The sequence below is a fragment of the Carassius gibelio genome, chromosome A19 (genome assembly GCF_023724105.1).
Source record: "Carassius gibelio isolate Cgi1373 ecotype wild population from Czech Republic chromosome A19, carGib1.2-hapl.c, whole genome shotgun sequence".
NCBI lineage: Eukaryota > Metazoa > Chordata > Actinopteri > Cypriniformes > Cyprinidae > Carassius > Carassius gibelio.
The window spans coordinates 11,102,142-11,108,141 of NC_068389.1; positions in this window are offsets into that span (position 1 = coordinate 11,102,142).

Genomic DNA, 6,000 nt, shown 5'->3' on the forward strand with positions numbered 1-6,000 from the left:
ACACAAACGAAGCTTCAAAAAAGCACGAAAAAAAACCGGGACCTTTAAATTATCTCAATGGTGGATTCGTTTTTATTTTAATTTCTCAAGACGTTAATTGATGGGCTGGAGTTGTGTGGATTATTTGTGGATTACTCTGATGTTTTTATCAGCTGTTTGGACTCTCATTCTGACGGCACCCATTCACTGCAGAGGATCCAATAGTGAGCAAGTGTTGTAATGCTAACTTTCTCCAAACATTTCTCCAACATCTACATCTCGGATGGCCTGAGAGAGAGGACATTTTCACTGAAAGTCATAGTATATCATGCAATTCCACTTATTTGAATTTTTTTTTTTTTTTTTTTTTTTACATAAAAACAAGTTTATTGTGCTCTTTTTGTAAAGTCTGTCAAGTAGCACAGTCTTTTAATGATGATGACCTTCTGGTTGAGCTAATTGAATAGCCTAATGGGAACAACAGCACACCGACATACAGTTCTGAGGATCATTAGAGTATTAATAGCATAGCTATTATTTTTACTATAGCTCATAGGTCTTCAACCCTGCTCCTGGGAACCCACTTTCCTGAGTTCAGCTCCAAGTCTAATCAAACACACCTTAAACAGCTAATCAAGGACTTCAGGATCACTTGAATAGACAGAGGCCAGGTGTGCTGAAGCAGTTTGGAAATAAACTTGCAGGATAGTGGGTCCCAGGAGCAGGGTTGAAGACCTACGCAATGGCTATTATGAGTAATGATTAATATGTTGGTTAGGGGTTTGTTTCTACTTTGGAGTAAAAGTAATAGTGACGTTTTCCTTCAAAAGCACCACTTACAAATCAGCAAATATTGACTTTCTGTGACCCTGACCTTAACAAGCTGTTGACCAAGTGCTATTATTCCAGTTTCTAGCATTTATGACACAGCAGTTTCCCTTCTAAAGTGTGTCATCTCTGATTTTGCTGTCGACCGGTACATTTTTAAGGCTTTCTTTCTCATTACTTTCCTTTTTCCCATATTCATCCATCCATTGGAAGTGTGTGACTGGCAGGGATATATAAATTAATGTTGAGGTTAAATCTGAGTCATGTTGACAAGATTGTGAGTGAGTCCTATGTGTTTAGGTGTGTGTATGTGTGTTTTATGAGCAATCTGCTGAGTGCAATCTAAGGATCTGATTACTCTGAGAAAAAATAAAAAAAACCTGCAGCCCCAGAATGATGGGTACAAAGGTACCTGCATTATCATTATCTACATCTGCTTCCTCTGACAGCCACACTCTTTCACCCTTACTTTCCTTCGCCAGGCCCCTGTATTGAATAACATAAACTCTATATCATCCACTAACGTAAATTCAACAGCTGAGCTATTTAAAGGCGCTTTGTCTTGTGATTTGTCTTTGACTGACACCAATTAGCATGGATGCAGAATCACGCAGACGTTTTCAGTTACCATTGCAGAAACCCTATTGACATACATGTACACTGTAAAAATGTTATATATATGTGTGAGTGTGTGTGTGTGTGTGTGTGTGTGTGTGTGTGTGTGTGTGTGTGTGTGTGTGTGTGTGTGTGTGTGTGTGTTTGTGATGGACATTATCCACTGTGGCAATATAAGTTGTTCTTTCATTCTTTGTAATTATTGGTGAAATTTCAGAGGGAGAATTTTCTCAAAGTAAATCTTACAACATTTGTGTGTGTGTGTGTGTGTGTGTGTGCATTTGTCATCCCTGTACTATTATGCATTCTTAAAGGGATGGCTCGCCAACAAATAGTTTTTCACTTTTTTCAAACATACTAATTTCTTCAGGTAGAAACTTTAAATGTGAATTTCAGTATCAGCTTCCCATTGTGTGTTGTGAGGGATGATGAGATTGCAATCATGAGGGCAGTGTACTGTCATCGCGACATGGACAGGTCCCACCTCAGCTGGAGACAGAGACAGACAGCAGGATGCATTATATGTAAGTGCCATATGGGAGACAATGGACAGCTGTCACAGGTCTGAGAGAAGATACCCGGAGGCAGAGAGGGTAAAGTTACATCAAATCACTGCCATGCACCACCTTTTTGGACCATTTTGAGGTCATTTTGAATCTAACTGGTAACAACCACCAAGTTTTGACCATATTTAATAACCTTTTAGGCTTTTAGACCGTTTGCAGTCAATTTTGTATAAATATTCCAATAGATTCGATGAAAAACAAATTCACTTCTTAAGAAATCTGAAGTTCAGTGTTATACACTAATATACACTTAATATTATTGTGGAAACATGAAACATATTTTGTTCGGGATTGTTTGATGAATAGAAAGTTCTAAAGAACAGCATTTATTTGAAACTGAAATCTTTTGGAACATAAATGTCTTCACTGTCACTCTTGACCCATTTAGTGCATTTTTGCTTCGCATTTTTTGAACAGTAATGTAACTTAGTCATTTCCTCAACTTTTTTACAATTTGGAAGGATAACATGGCTGTATAAAGCCTCATAAGTCATAAGATTTTAAATGATCTGTGCATGACAAAAGTTGAGATTGCGTGTGTGACAGTGTATTGTGTGTGTATGTGCATAAGTGTGCGTGTCTGAAACATTCTTTCCAGAGAGAGGGAGAGAAGAGGAGAGTACTTTGACATTCGTGCTCAGTGAGGCTCACCAAGACAGCTGGCATCCACACCAAGTGACACTGTCATTCCCAAAGGAAGTGGATTGGTGTGAATACAGTCCTTTTTTCCTCCTACACTTTGGAATCACAAAACCCATTTTGTCAAAATACCCAACAAATTTCCTTTCTTCTGGGCTAATCATGCCTTGTGCGGATCAGTGCACTTCATGTTGGGATTTTTTCTAATAATGGTTATATAATTCCCATTAGTCCAGGATATTTTCGATGTATATTTAGCTGCCAGAGGCCTGACGTCTGTGGACTTAGGGACAAACACGAGCCAGAACACCAGGGGATTTTGATCAACCAAAGGCTGGTCATTTATGAATCCAGAAAGGACCCTTATTTTGCAGGGAACATTTGGGTAATCCCAGACAGACCTACTTGTTGGGACTATGGGTGGTATTATTTAAAGCACCCATCTTGGCTGGACCAACCTCTAGGTGGATTACAGTGGGCAATGCTGTACCAACTTGGCTAAGAGAGACATCTCAAGCTTTGGGGTTGTTGCCCTCAGTAAAGAGTCTTAAGATGATGTTTTGCCATTTAAGAGCCTCAGAGATTGCAATGATCAGCCATCATGATGCAAAAACACTGACACACATCTGCTGAGGGTCTCCAGAGTGTGTGCTTCACCATACTTTGCTTTATAACACTTCACTTTATTATTATTATTATTATTATTATTCCATACAAGCTTTGGTGCGTTAACTTGCACAGTTTGTCACAGACCCACGAATGAGGCAGCTTATTGAGGAGAGATTTGCTATGACTTTTATCAGCGATGATGCACAATGTTTGCACAGTGGGACAGAAATCTCAACATTGCTCCGAGCAAGGATTTCATAGAAACATGTGGTTCACCACATTTGAAGAGGGTGGTAAACTGTGTTAGAATATACCTCATAGTGGGGTATAAGTTGTAGCTATGGGGTGCAAGAGCCACCCAAAATTGGCCCATAGACATACTATGGTGAAGGAACATTTTACACGGGCAAACAATCAGTCTCTCGGGACCACTGTGAAGCTATCAAGCTTCATAGCAATCATTTACAGCACCCTAGCAACCCAAACTAACAAAGGCATATCTTCAAATCCAAAGGTCATAGATGGCATGGGGGTTGGTTTATATCATTCGTACTGACAAGCAGCCTTTGGAGCATCATTATTGGCAGCTGCCAAGCCACTCCCTTACAGCCAAAGAGAGCACCCTACTCACTATAAGCTGTTATTCTTTATTGACATCTATAGGCAAGGCAAGTACGTTGGAGCTAAAATTTGCAGTATGTTGGCCCTCCAAGAGCAGGATTGGACAACCCAGCTCAATGGCATCACTGTAAAAAACCCTCTCTGAATGTAATGCATTCATTTATGAGTCCAAAATAAATATTTAGTTATATAATTATATATACATAATATAATATATATATATATAACAGTGACATTTCCAACAACAATTCAACAAATCAGGCCATTACCACTTACTAATGAAGACCATTCACAGCAATTAGCAAACTGCTCTCCAAATGACTTGTCTGACAGTTCTAGGAGAATATATTCCAAGATGAATTTCATATTTAAAGAACATTCTTCCTTTCCTGAAAGATCCGTGCACATCTCTGTCTCCTCAGCATCATCAAAAGCCTCTACTGGCAACTCCTTACCACTTGATAGGCCTCTCGAGCTGTTTTAAATAACTGGGAGAGTAAGAGTGATTCTTAGCTTTAAGACATTTGATAACTTGGTTTTATACTTAAGTTTTAAAGTAGGAGTAGATTTAATGAATTCTCAGCACTTAAAATGGCACTTTGAGAAGCTTGATAAATATGGGCCCTGGTGTTACCAGAAATAGAATCACATCAACTAACAGGAGAAAGTGCACAGGACTTTTTTTATAAAGAAAGAATGCTGGAGAATGCTGGAGATGACTGATCTTCACTGATTCATTCTCACCCTCCACACCATCAACTGATCCGTCTCTTTGGCCTGCTTGTTTTGTCCATGTGATCTGACTGTTTACAATATGTATTTGTCCGTAAGGATTTTCCTTCACACTTTCAGTGTTTTATCAGCTCTTGTCTCTGCACTGATTGTTTAAACAGTGGTTTACTTCACTCATCCATTCCACTAGTCTGGAAAAATGGCTTTTCCAGCCAGTGGAACCTTTTGGGGGCCCATTCATACACATACACACAGTAGATTTCTGTGGGGCAGTGATATTACTTTAGGACCCTTATTTTATATATAGGCCTAGTCACACAAATATCTGTATTAACAAAGCATAAAAACGCTGAATATTACTGTATTGTCATACTCAGTATATTACAACAGGCTCACATTACAGGTAAATATTAAAGTCAGTGTAAAGGCAGTTTAGAGAATTCAGAGTTACTTTGATGCTATTCACAGATCGGTTGGACACACCTAAATACTAGAGCACATTTGCATCAGTGATTCACCTTCTCAATCGCAAGTAGTTAGCAATGCCTTGGTCGCCTAAATGCATATTACCTGTATATATATGCAATTATTTATTAAAAATAATAATAATAAATAAATAAATAACAACAAACAAATATATATTGAAAATTTTTAAGTCATTTATTTTATTTATTTATTTATTATTACATTCAAAACCAAAGTACTTAAATGTGGAAGATTATTCCGCATGTATAGAAAAGGCAGTTTCGACTTTTTCCCTGACAATTCTGAAATAATTTATTTTTTATAAAGTTTATATCTTACATCTCTGAGTTTACAGGTCACAATTACGGATTTTTTTTTAAATTAATTTATTCATTTATTTTCTGGATTGAGGATGTTTTTGTTCATAACTTAAAATTCTGATTTATCTCTTTTAAATTTCTGAGTAGCTAATGTTGCATATATAATTTTTTCTTTTCTTTTCTTTTCTGAATTCTTAATTTATATCTTACAATTTTGAGTTTTCACTTTTAAATTTCTGAGTTTACATGTTGTATTTTTTAATTCAGTTTTTTCTTTCATAAAGTTCTAGGTTTACATCTCTCAATTTTAAGTTAAGCGCTAGCATTTTTGACTTTTTTCAATAGATAGAATTCAGAATTGGGAATTGCAACATGTAAACCCAGAAATGAAAGTAAAAACTCTGAATCATGAGATAAACTCAAAATGTCACTAAATAACTCATAATTGGGTTAAAAACTCACAATTCTCACAAAAAAAAAAACGTCTGAATTGTGAGAGCTAATTTAAAATGAAAATATATAAACTTGATATTGTGAAAAATAAATTTGGAACTGTTTTTGTTTTTTTTTTTTTTGCCATTTCTTAAGCCAAAACAGGCTTCTGTGCAATGTAAACACACACACAC